General features: G+C 41.9%; 1 long non-coding RNA gene across 1 annotated transcript in view; it reads right to left on the bottom strand.

Annotated features, from left to right (window-relative positions):
* Positions 1 to 13103, bottom strand: part of LOC116529822 — a 21167-nt gene extending 8064 nt beyond the window's left edge. Inside the window, exon 1 of the long non-coding RNA XR_004259687.1 lies at positions 13066 to 13103. This is a non-coding gene — a long non-coding RNA (uncharacterized LOC116529822). The remainder of the gene's footprint in view (positions 1 to 13065) is intronic.
* Positions 13104 to 13617: the final 514 nt, after the last annotated feature.

The following is a 13617-nucleotide window of genomic DNA, read 5'->3' as shown; positions in this document are numbered from 1 at the left end:
GCCTCGGCCTCCCAAAGTGCTGGGATTACAGGCTTGAGCCACCGCGCCCGGCTCCCTTCCATCTTATTAGCACCTAGTATTCAGTAGCTACACAGGCATGTTTGTTGAATGAATAAAAGAGTAAGTGAATAAATGAAGAGAAGAAGGGCCTATGAAGTGCTTTGTAATAGCAGACACTGTGCTCAGCACAGTATCCATGTAGTACTGGTAGCATATGCTTTCTTTAAAACTCTGTCTCCTACGATGCTGCCCCAAGCTGATACTCCTATTTCTGTGATCTCTCTCTGTCTCCTTTGATGCCTCCTCTTCTTCCTCTTACTGCCTGGCTATTCCAAGATTCCCTTTTGACAGCACATTTTAGTGTCCCGCTTAAGTGGCCCCAACAGCACAGAATTCATTATGTCACACCTCATATCTGCAAAACCAGCTGTATTATTCTTCCTGTGGCAGACCTACCACATCTAGGTCAGTGCTGTTGCTGGTGACTGTTTCAACATTTGCAAAGGCCTTGATGCAGGCTTCTGCCTTCAGTGTTTCAGGAAGTGGTGAAGGTCCAGTGTGGCTGGAATGACGAGTAAGGGGTACGATACGTAGTGATAAAATATGCTGGTGAATAAATTTTTACTGGACACCCCTTATGTGCATACAATTATCTAAGACATGTGAGCAAAAAATTAAACTTGCTGCCCCTTCATCAATAAAGTTCTGTGATTTAGTGTGATACTATCACAAGCATACTGTCTAAATGGTGCTCACGTCTGTGTCCCGATCAAACACCTCTATTTCACCGTGTAAAGCCCCTTCGCCGTTGCATCCTTTCTGAGGTTCACCCATGGGCAATGTCACTGCTCCTGCTTACTTCACAAAACAAATCATCAAGCATTGTTTATTTTTTTAATGGTAATCTATATTTATATAATTTATACCAACTATGGTATAAATTTATTCCAAACAATGAAATTTAGTTTTAAGTGTTAAGAATCCACATGGAACCTAAATTACACATAACAGAGGAAAGCACAAATTTTGGAAGGGGCTACATAACTTTAAGAAGATGGGCTGGGTGTGGTGGTTCAAGCCTGTAATCCCCCAGCGCTTTGGGAGGCCAAGGCCGGCAGATCACTTGAGGTCAGGAGTTCAAGACCAGCTTGGCCAATATGGTGAAACCCTGTCTCTACTAAAAATACATGTATCAGCTAGGTGTGGTAGCAGGTGCCTGTAATCCTAGCTACTTGGGAGGTTGAGCAGGAGAATCACTTGAACCCAGGAGGCGCAGACTGCAGTCAGCCAAGATCACACCACTGCACTCCAGCCTAAGCAACAGAGGGAGATTTTGTCTCAAGAATAAAAAAAAAAAAATATGTCATTAGCTTTTCCCTCTTGTACCCAACTATGTTTTCTTCTTCAAAGTATGTTTTTTCTTTCTATGACTCAATTTTCTTCTATCCAGTTTCTTTGCCTTTATAGAAAAGTCCTCACTGGTGAACAAGCACTGAAAGACATCACATACAATGTGAGTTATCAAGGGAAATTTGAAAGAAATTTCTTTCTAGGAATACCAGGCAAGACAAAAAAAGAAGCTGAGTGTATGTAAGTGTGTGTGCACATATACATGTGCCTGCTTACGGCAGTATTTATACACAACTATGGTATCAGCTTCTGAGGTATTCTTGGACATCACCTACTTTTGAGATTTTCAAATAGTCATAAACCCAACAAGTAATGAATAAGAGATGTCTTCCACTATAGGTGAGGCAATTAGAGAGATAATTTACTTTAAAATTCTTTTGAGAAAAAATAAGCAGATATTGTAAAAAAAAGAATAAGTATAAGCATTTTGGAAATTGTAAGGCATTAGACAAGGGCAATACGGTACTTTTATTAATAAATAATGACTTGGCCGGGCGCAGTGGCTCAAGCCTGTAATCCCAGCACTTTGGGAGGCCGAGGCGGGTGTATCACAAGGTCAAGAGATCGAGACCATCCTGGTCAACATGGTGAAACCCTGTCTCTACTAAAGTACAAAAAATTAGCTGGGCATGGTGGTGCGTGCCTGTAATCCCAGCTACTCAGGAGGCTGAGGCAGGAGAATTGCCTGAACCCAGGAGGCGGATGTTGCCGTGAGCCGAGATCACGCCATTGCACTCCAGCCTGGGTAACAAGAGCGAAACTCCGTGTCAAAAAAAAATAAATAAATAAATAAAAATAAAAATAAAAATAAAAACAAATAAATAAATAAATAATGACTTGTATACTTACTTGGTTTTACACATTTAGATATACTGTGTGATTGAAACATTATTATTGGTAACTGCTTTAAATATGAATGTGAAGTAAGTTTTAGTGAGAATCTAGAAAAAAATTTAATTCTCTTTCTGAACTTGTCTTATTTAGAAAGTTTATATTTGTAGTTTTTTATTTTAAATCACTGTTTTTCTTTTCTATACTAATTATCTTCCATTCTAATATGTCTGGACATGAAGACTGGAGTGTGGATTTAAAATTCTCCTTAGAAAGATTTTTATTTCTGTGATACTATAACATAAATTTAGCTGATTAAAGAATTAACCAACTGGCAACCATGGGTGTTTTTATTACTTGGGTATTTTAGCACATTTTCAACTGAGAGAGACAAAAGAGGTAGAAACCACTTGGGAATCATGGATAATAATAGGGTATTATTTAGATAATGGAAATTTGATATTAATTTGGGGGAGAAACAGTTGAAACCCTGCAATATGTGGAATCAAGAACATTGGTTATTTGTTGGGTCCCTGTATTGCACAGTTTAAGTCTGATGCTTATAAGAATCGCTTGGTTGGCAAAATTGTCAAGGGACTAAATGACTTAATCAACATTTCCCATTTTTATCTGCAGTCCATCTAAGCTTATTATTATCAAACCACTCAAGTGATAGCCCCTGATTGAAGAGAACATTCCACGGGGAACAACATGAGTAGCCTTCCTTCCTGGGAGGGGGGATATCCACAGACATTGCAATGTTCTTTCACCTTCAACCTCTATAGGTAGAAACTTAAAAGCCATTTTGAACATTATCTCATTATTCCTTTACTTTCGAACTAGGAGTTGATTACCCTTTAATTTGCAAGGGGGCACCGTATTGAGAAGTAAGCCAATTTTGCTAATGTTATATACTAAGCACCCTGCACCAAGCTAAGAACAGAATTCAGACCTTTAGGTCATGATTCAACCTCTGCCTCTGCATATTATTAACAAAAAGAATCCTTTAATGCACATTTAAAATCCTGTTTCTTAAATTAATGGTATTTCTGGAAAAGAAATAAATTCAGGCATTCAAATATAGCAGTGGTTTTATTTTATGTATTTGTTTTTCTAGTTAGAAAGCTGCTCTGTTTAATATTAGCCCAAATGAATGAGAACATTCCTCAAAAGAGACAAACTAAGGTAACCCTGATTGTTATGTTGACTTTGTTAAAGGCAATGGCCCAAAGCATTAGTAATTAAAGCTCATTTAAAATTAATTTAATTTTCAGGAGCCCATAAGCTCATAAAATCAGACACATGTAAAATAAACAGCTACAGATGCATTTTTGAGACCTAATAGTTTCCAAAGTGAAAAGAGAGAACAAGAGAAGGAGAAAGAAAGGGGAACAGAGAGACAATGGGAAAAGAGAAAGTGCCCAGTATTAGTCTAAGCTTGTCTTTTGAGCCCCAGTATACCTTTTCAAAGGCAGGATTAGTTCACTTAGTAAAGTTTCAAGCTGCTGAAGCCAAATTAGGTGGGAGACATTGGAAAATGCTTCTCTGGGAAAATGTTAATTTTGTACACATTTCTCAAAACAGATCACAGCTTCCATTTCTACTATCCTAACTTTGCAGAAATTAATTAACTACTTTCTGCAATAGAGTATTGTCCAAGCTTTACACTGATGAAAGCTTCAACTATTCCTCACAACTTTTAGACACAGGGTTTTAGATGATCAAACATGGATTTTGTTTAGTGATATCTAAACAGTAGTCCAACTTTTATTCTTAACCTATGCAACAATTTTGCATGTTCTTCACATGTACCCCAAAACCTAAAATGCAATAAAATAAATAAATGGGAAAAATAAAAAAAATTAAAAAATAAAAAGGAAGATGCAGAAACACCTTATTTTCAAAATAAGGTTGGCAGTGAGAAATCTACTAGTCCAAATGTGGAAAAGAATAGTGGCATCTACAGTAAGCTGTAAGTGTAGGTGTTTGAGTGTAAGAGCTAGAGGTGGGGTATGCATGTGGGAGAACAAAAGACATGAAGATAAAAGTAAGTCTCCTTTCTCTACCTATCTCTTTCTTTCTACAGAATACACCCTTCCAGTCAACTAAATGACCTAGTGCTGAAAGTACAACGGCCTCAGAAAAGACAGACTATTTACAGAACTCTATTCATGAAACAGACATTAGAGACAATCCAATCCCATCTCTAATTACATTCAGAAAATCTAGGGACAGCCTCCGGACAGTGATGTTTGTTTTGTCTCACCAGCTGCTGGTCTAGAAGTCTGCCACCCATTTGTAGTTGGCAGACTTCTAGGCAAGAACTTGTAGAGGCTAGAAGACTTCTCTAGAAATCTGCCACCCATTTGGTAGCACAGAGCAATTCTTAGAAGGCTCTTATAAGTCCTAATTCTGCTCTCTTGAGCAACACAGGATATAATAACTGTGCTCCTCTTCATCTGCAGGCAATAGTATGGTGATCAGACCTGGGTCAGAGAGACATGAGTAGATTACTCAACCTCTCTAAGCTTCAGTTTCATTACCTGCAAAAGGAGATAATAGGTATTTCCCACCTCAAAGGAGTTTTGTTAGGATTAATGAAATAATGCACTTAGAACAACGCCTATAATTTAATTAATGCTTAACTACATTAGTTGTTTTGATGGTGTTTAGGAGTCAGACAGTCCTGCATTTAAATCCCAGCTCCACTGTTCAGTAGCTGTCCTTAGATTAATAAATTTCTCTGACCTCCTGTTTTTTCATCTTTGAGATGTCTATCTCACAAGGGTTTTGTAAGATTTAATGAAAAACTTTTAACGTGTCTGATATTTGGTTCTATATTATCATCATCATTGTCATCAGTGAACACTTAATATCCTCCTTAAATTATGTTGCTAGAAACTGATAAAAACAATTCCAAAGTAGTCAGAATCAGCCCAAAAGGGAGCATAAAGACTATCTCCCTTGACCCCAAACATGAAACAGTAGTCCTGCGGCTTCCCCCACAAACCTCCACCACCCTACAACCTCCCTGCACCATCCCTGGTTTTGCCTTCTGCAGTTTCAGTTACCCTGGCCCAACTGTCATCTGGAAATATTAAATGGAGAATTCCAGAAATAAACAATTCATAAATTTTAAATTGCACACCATTCTGAGTAGGGTGATGAAATCTTACACCATCCCACTCCGTCCTGCCTGGTACGTGAATCATCTCTTTGTCCAGCATACCCACACCGTATATACTCCCTGCCCATGAATCATGTAGAAGCCACCTCGATGAGCAGATTGGCTGTCACCATTTCACAGTGCTTGTGTTCAAACAACCCACATTTTACTTAATAATGCCCCCAAAGCACGAGAGTAGTGATGCTGGCAATCTGGCTATGCCAAAGAAGAATAAAGTGCATCCCGTAAGTGAAAAAATGAAAGTTCTCAACTTAGTAAGAAAAAAAATGGATACTGAGGTTGCTAAAGTCTACAATAAAAATTGTTTATCCATGAAATTGTGGAGAAGGAAAAAGAACTGTATGGCCATTCTGCGGCTACATCTCAAACTGCAAAAGTTATGACCACAGTGCATGATAAGTGCTTAATTAAGATGAAAAGGCGTTAAAGGTATGGATGGAAGACACGAACAGAAACATGTTCCGATTGATGGCAGCTGGGTTTGGCGCCATCCACGGTTTCAGGCATCCACTGAGGGTCTTGAGGTATATCCCTGTGTATCTTACACCATCCCACTCCGTCCTGCCTGGTACGTGAATCATCTCTTTGTCCAGCATACCCACACCGTATGTACTCCCTGCCCATGAATCACGTAGAAGCCACCTCGATGAGCAGATTGGCTGTCACCATTTCGCAGTGCTTGTGTTCAAGCAACCCACATTTTACTTAATAATGCCCCCAAGGCCGGGCGCGGTGGCTCAAGCCTGTAATCCCAGCCGAGGCGGGTGGATCACGAGGTCATGAGATCGAGACCATCCTGGTCAACATGGTGAAACCCCGTCTCTACTAAAAATACAAAAAATTAGCTGAGCATGGTGGCGCGTGCCTGTAGTCCCAGCTACTCAGGAGGCTGAGGCAGGAGAATTGCCTGAACCCAGGAGGCGGAGGTTGCGGTGAGCTGAGATAGCGCCATTGCACTCCAGCCTGGGTAACAAGAGCAAAACCCCGTCTCAAAAAAAAAAAAAAAAAAAAAAAATAATGCCCCCAAAGCACGAGAGTAGTGATGCTGGCTACAAGAGGGGGCTACTACTGTACATTCTTTAACGCAGTCTAACATTGTGTTCGCTTTTCTTCTTTTAGACCCTTAGAAATAAGAGTATGAAAGAGAAAATACATACTCAGGAATCCACTGGTCCCACCACACTTACTCAGAATAATTCAATTAAAAACAACATATACCACATACAAATGTCAACAATGAAAGTGAGTCATATGAAAATTCTCTTTCCAAAAGAAAACATATTTATACTTATTTATCCAGTCCATTAATTACAAACACTTGCCAAGTGCCTACAGACTGCATCAAATATAGCCTTACTCTCCAAGTCTGACAATTTAGGGACATCTGGGATCCTATGACCTATTTAACAGAATCCTATGTCTCTTAGCCTTAAAATGACCTCTGTGTGATTTGCTCTATGTAATTATTCATGTTTCCCAGAGAGGTAAGATTATGTAGGTCTTCAAAATACGATTTCAAATTGAAAACGTTGAACCACCTCCCATCAAGATAGCCACGTATGAAAGAGCAGTATCCAATCCCAACAGAGCTAACCAATGCATAAATCACTTAGAATTTTTGTTCATCTATAGAATAAGGGCACCAGGCTAAGTAATATAAAAAGTCCCTTCTCATTCAAACGTTGTGTAACTGCATTACTCTATCAATAAGAATTTCCAGGCTGGGCGCAGTGGCTTACACCTGTAATCCCAGCACTCTGGGAGGCTAATGCAGGTGGATCACCTGAGGTCAGGAGTTCAAGACTAGCCTGGCCAACATGGTAAAACTCCGTCTCTACTAAAAATGCTGTTAGCCAGGCGTAGTGGCAGATGCCTGTAATAGCTACTGAGGAGACTGAGACAGGAGAATCACCTGAACCCAGGAGGCAGAGGTTGCAGTGAGCCAAGACCACACCACTGCACTCCATTCTGGGTGACAAGAGCAAAACTTCATCTCAAAAAAAAAAAAAAAAAAAATTTCCTGTAGCCCGAACTACCCATCTATGTATGTCCTAGGATAACAGCCCTTGGATCAGTCATAGAAGCAAATCAAAAGCTGATTTCTTTGTTAACTCTCTAACAAAAAGGCTAGAGGAAACTCCAAGTAAGAAGGGTTTAATGTCCCAAAATATCCGAAACCAGGCTCAAAAAATCCCTGCAGGGCACCGTATTGCTTTTCCTACCAGCTATCTTCCCTTCCCATTCCCACTTCTTCCAAGTCACAGAACTCCATTTTGTTCATATATTTAATTGCCATAAGATTCAAAGGAGGCCAGGCCCCACCTAGTCTCAGGGGTTAAATGCTTGTTGGCATTAGCAAGTCAGCACCATTTTAATACCCTTGCCAATGGCTGGTTTAGGATTGGTTAGCTGTTAAAAAGGCTTATTAGAGAGGAAGCTCCTTTTTCCTCCCCCTTCGTTCCCCTATATGGGGTGACGCTCAGAGCTTCTGCATCTATCCTGTGATCACAGGACCATAAACCTGAATATAAAAGTGAACACATTAAACACAGCAAAGCAGAAAAATGGACAACACCCAGGCCCTTCCTGACATTGCTGAGTTGCTGAGTTAACTGACTCTGATTAGCTAACTTGTCTACTTGTTATCTGAGATTAAAAATAGTCCTTTTCCTTTTTTTTCTAAGACAGTTTCATTCTTGTTGCCCGGGCTCGAGTGCAACGGTGCAATCACGGCTCACTGCAACCTTTGCCTCCCAGGTTCAAGCGATTCTCCGGCCTTGGCCTCCCGAGAGCTGGGATTACTGGTGCCCATCACCACGCCTGGCTAATTTTGTACTTTTAGTAGAGACGGGCTTTCTCCATGTTGGTCAGGCTGGTCTCAAACTCCCGACCTCAGGTGATCTGCCCACCTCGACCTCCCAAAGTGCTGGGATTACAGGTGTGAGCCACTGCGTCTGGCCAATAGATCTTTTTCATGATTGTTTCTCAAACTGTAATGTGACTACAAATAACCTGTGTGTCTTATTAAAATGCAGATTCTGATTGATTATAGGAGGCCTGGTCTGGGGATTCTGCAGTTCTGACATGCTCCCAGGTGAGGGTGATGCTGCCAGTTCTGAGCCCAAACTCAGAATAAGAAGGGTTTAATTCACTTTAGATAGGTATTCAGTGACTAGTAGCTGAAATCATCCTAAATGACACAACCCTCAATCTAGTATTTTCTCTCATCATCTCTTACCTGTGTTGATGAATCCATTTAAGGACCTAAAGATTTTAACATTAATTTCAGTTGCTGTTAACCTGCATAAAGTTCATGCTTTGACACAATTCCTCTCACTTCAATATCTCAATACCTCACCATCACTGGCACCTTCTTCTTCTTTTCTGCCTTAAATAGGGCATTCACAGGTCCCAGCACCCACCGTGGGACAAAGCGCCTGTGAATGCTAGGTGCCTTTGCCCTGCGCTAGCATGGAGAGCTTGCCAGCACACCTGGCCCAAAGGTGATGCAGCTGCATCCACGTCGGTTCCTTCCCTGCCATCTCCAGCTCTAAAGAGAAATGCTCCAGCGCTTTTGCAAATCAAAACCTTTTCATCCTGAATTTGGTGATTCACCCTGAATGGTGTCTTCTTGGAATGTCTGTAGTCTGTAATGCACTATTGTGTAAGATGGGTAAAATTGGTCTGTCTCATTGACAACGCTCTTCTCATGGCTCGGGATGAGCTGGGGGAGGAGAGAGTCACAATAAAAAGGGTTCTTTACAGATGGCCTCCCTCCTGGGTGCATCCCACGCCAGGGTACCTGCGTGGGATGGATGGGCTATCTATGCCCGCTGTTGGTATCACTGCCCCCTTTATTCCCCACATCCCTATGGATGAGAATTAGGTTTCAACAGGTATGAAGATGGTGCTTTTAACAAGGAAAATTTACAAAGCTTCCACACTAAAAAAAAAAAAAAAAAAAAAAAAAAAAAAAAAAAAGCGTGGGGGAGGCAAGCATTCAAAGGCCATGCCAAATTTGCTTTTCCCCAAAACAGGGAGAGACAAAGGAAATCCCAAGCATAGCTCCCTGACACAAAGAGCATGTGTTTACCCTCCAAATTCAAGCAAGTGAACGCAGCTCATTATCCCAGGAGCCGGCCACTGAGTCTATCAAGTTCAAAAAAATGCCTGTGGCCCCATTCAGAGAGCGGAGTTTTATCTTTGTATTCAGAGTCAACTAACACTTCTTTTCACAGCGGACAACTCTACACTATGAACTTTCACATATTTTCTCTTACTTGATCTCTTTAACAACCAACCCTGTCTAGCAGATATTGGAATTAGGAAGAGAAAACTCCAGCATCTGAAATAGCCTATCGAGCCCAAGAAAGAGAATTTTTACAAGAGGAAGAGGTAAAATTGCTTTGGTAAACTCTGTTAAATAGTGCTAGAACAGTTGTCAGAACAATTAATACTTTTTATTTTCCACGCAGCCAAAACAGACCTCTCCTTGACTTGTGCTTCGATAGGACAGTCCTGGGGTCTCCGCAGACAGAAAGACTGGGCAGCAGAACCTTGCCCTGGTCGTTTGCAGCCCTGGATTTATAACCAGCAGCCACCCTGATGGACCAGGACGATCTGGTCACAACTTGTCACGTCAGCCGCCAGCACGCTAAGGCCAGCCCTTGGCCAAGTGTGTGTGGCTCTCTCAACTTCGTTCATTTGGATTCATGGCTGGTGTTTTAACATCTAGAGATGTCACATACAAATCTGGATTTTTGAATTCTCCAAAGAAGTCAGAAGGTCTGGCTGTACTGCACCGTGGGATAATCCCTCTACCATGCTGGGCGGTGGGAGTGCCTTGAATCAGGGAAGGTAGTCTCCAGTTGGCCCACGAAACTCTCCCTGCTATCTTTCCAACATGGGGGTCAGTGTTGCTTGTCAAATATCTATCATTCTACACCAGGGTCTCAACCTCAGCACTGCTGGCATTTGGGGCCAGCCTATTCTTTGCTGTGGGGGACTGTCCTGCACATTGTTGGATGTTTAGCAGCATGCCTGGTCTCTGCCCATGAGATACCAGTAGCACCCCCGCCCCTAGTTGGCAAAGTATCTCCAGACATTGCCAAATGTTTGCTTTTTTTGGGAGTTGGAGGCAAACTGCCCCAGGTTGAGAACTTCAGCTCTGGATCCATGCAGCCCTCGTCAGTGATTTCAGATCCTAGCCATGCCCCTGTCAATTGGCATTGGATTCTGCATCTCCTACTGCCCCCAAATAGCGCTTCATATGACTACTGATGAAAACGCTAGAAATACACACTGATTTCCTTCAATGCAGGCTTTGTGTTCCCTTTCAAATGGGTGTTGTCCTGGGTGAGGCACCATATTAAGAATCAGTCATTTATATATCTTTTTGTTGTTGTTGTTTTTGTTTTTTGGTTTTTGGTTTTTGGTTTTTTTTGAGACGGAGTTTCGCTCTTGTTACCCAGGCTGGAGTGCAATGGCGCGATCTCGGCTCACCGCAACCTCCGCCTCCTGGGTTCAGGCTATTCTCCTGCCTCAGCCTCCTGAGTAGCTGGGATTACAGGCACATGCCACCATGCCCAGCTGAATTTTTGTATTTTTAGTAGAGATGAGGTTTCACCATGTTGACCAGGATGGTCTCAATCTCTTGACCTCGTGATCCACCCGCCTCGGCCTCCCAAAGTGCTGGGATTACAGGCGTGAGCCACCGCGCCCGGCCCAGTCATTTATATATCTTAAAGGTTCCAGATCTTTTCTTAAGGGTAAATTTTCACAGAGAAGAGGATAAGGAGAACCTGAAAGCACTGTCTCCTGAAAGAAGGTTGATAAAAGAAAGTGATTTTGCCAGGCGCGGTGGCTCAAGCCTGTAATCCCAGCACTTTGGGAGGCAGAGGTGGGTGGATCACGAGGTCAAGAGATCGAGACCATCCTGGTCAACATGGTGAAACCCCGTGTCTACTAAAAATACAAAAAATTAGCTGGGCATGGTGGCGCGTGCCTGTAATCCCAGCTACTCAGGAGGCTGTGGCAGGAGGCGGAGGTTGCAGTGAGCCGAGATCGCGCCATTGCACTCCAGCCTGGGTAACATGAGTGAAACTCCGTCTCAAAAAAAAAAAAAAAGAAAGAAAGTGATTTTAAGAAGGAAAGGGAACAGAGACAGAGTAACAAATGGGCAACGGCATTTGCTTAAGCACCAGCCCAGCAGGCATCCGCCTGAAACATAGCTTTATGGGGATCACCTGTGCACACTCTGCAATTCACAGCTTTGAATGAGTAGGAGAATAGATTTACGCAAGTCCGCCTCCCTCGGCCTGGCTTAACCATGCACCTCATCTGTATCTGATGAAATCTAGATGCAATCATATTCCTGTTTTAACTAGTTGTGCTGGCAAGGGGGTCTTTCTCCAGAACTGCATGTTGGCAACATAACTAAGAAAAACATACCCATTTGCCAGCTCCCCTCCTTGCTGGCCCTAATGAAAGACAATGCAGCTGCGCCTTTGAAAAGGGCTGGTGAGGTAAAGGGGATGCCGGAGAGAGGACGACCCTTTGCAGGGGTGATTGCCCCATGTGTCCTCTTAGCAGGAACACTGGGATCTGGTGAAGGGTATACTGCACCCAGGATCCCAGAAGAGATTTGGAGAATCCTGGAGCTACTAAAACCCAACTTTACAAATTGTAATTGAGCAGCCACGCAACCTCATACGCCCAATCCTATGCAGTGTGGCCACAGCTGTACCCGGAGGAAATAGAATCTACTAGAGATCAAGAAGAAGGAAAATTAATGAACTCAAAAATCTACAATAAAATAATTTTTCAAATTAGAAGGAATACTAAAATGGATATTAATAAAAAAGAATAGGCAGTTTTTGAGAAGTATGATATAAAAAAGACATCCGAGTCATAAATAACATCAGATATAAAAAGGGACACATAAGCATAGTTACAGATGAGATTTTTTAAATTCTAAGATATAGGAGACCCTCTGTACGCCATGCCAGTCGAACCCTACCTGAAACTTTTGCTTATTTCTGTCCAGCAAAGACAAGTGACTCTCTCATAATACTCCAGGCATAGCTCTATTACAGCACTTCATCATGGTGTATACTTTTTTCATTTGTCTCACTTACTGGCCCCAAAACTCTTTTATAGAAGGGAATATATCTTACTTATTTCTGTATTGTAGCTCTAGGCATGCCTGGCACATGGTAAATATATAACAAATATTCGATAAATGAATAACTTCAGAGAAGACTAACAGGCTGATGAAACAGATGAAAATTTTGTGATGAGGAATGCTTGAAGGAAACAGGGATATCTACTCTTTTTTTTTTATGCCGGAGTTTTGCTCTTGTTGCCCAGGCTGGAGTGCAGTGGCACAATCTTGGCTCACTGCAACCTCCGCCTCCTAGGTTCAAGCAATTCTCTTGCCTCAGCCTCCCGAGTAGCTGGGACTACAAGTGTCCACCACCATGCCCAGCTAATTTTTGGATTTTTAGTAGAGACAGCGTTTCATTATGTTGGCCAGGCTGGTCTCGAACTCCTGACCTCAGCCTCTCAAAGCGCTGGGATTACAGATGTGAACCACCATGCCCAGCCTACTCTTCAAAACAAATGATTGCAGAACACACCATAGTAGTCTGCCTTCAAAAGTCTGTAGGCTGCATTCCAGCTTGAGTGACAAAGACCCTGCTAAAAAAAAAAAAAAGTATGTAGGGCGGTCATGGGGAGGAAAAATTAGATTTTTCTGTATAGACTCAGGGAATAGAAGTTAGACCAAAGTATGTAATGTAAGAAAATTAAGATACAAGAGCCAGTAGAACCAATAGGATTACTTGATTTATTAGGGCCTTTCCTTCCCAGTAAGCTTCTATTCAAATTGTTTATAGTTAAGAGGTACATCTTACTTCTTTTAGGTTAATAATGCATTTTCCTGTCTTTCTTCCCATATATGAACCCCCAAACCACCTGAAGACAGTACAGGACTCTAATATAGGGGATGGTTAAGAACAGTCTGGGGCCAGCTTAGGGGTTGTAACCATGTACATACCGCTTCCCATGTCTCCATCAGATTTTCAATTATGGAAATAAACCTCATCAGGTTGGTATGAAGCCTCATTCTAGAAAGGCTAAATATGTCACTAAGCTGCCTGCCAGACGCTGCTAGTATCAACATTCTGCTG

The sequence above is a fragment of the Sapajus apella genome, unplaced genomic scaffold (genome assembly GCF_009761245.1).
Source record: "Sapajus apella isolate SASKATOON/1434 unplaced genomic scaffold, GSC_monkey_1.0 scaffold63, whole genome shotgun sequence".
NCBI lineage: Eukaryota > Metazoa > Chordata > Mammalia > Primates > Cebidae > Sapajus > Sapajus apella.
The sequence above is the reverse complement of the archived record's forward strand: the minus strand, read 5'-3'. Positions and strand labels throughout refer to the sequence as shown.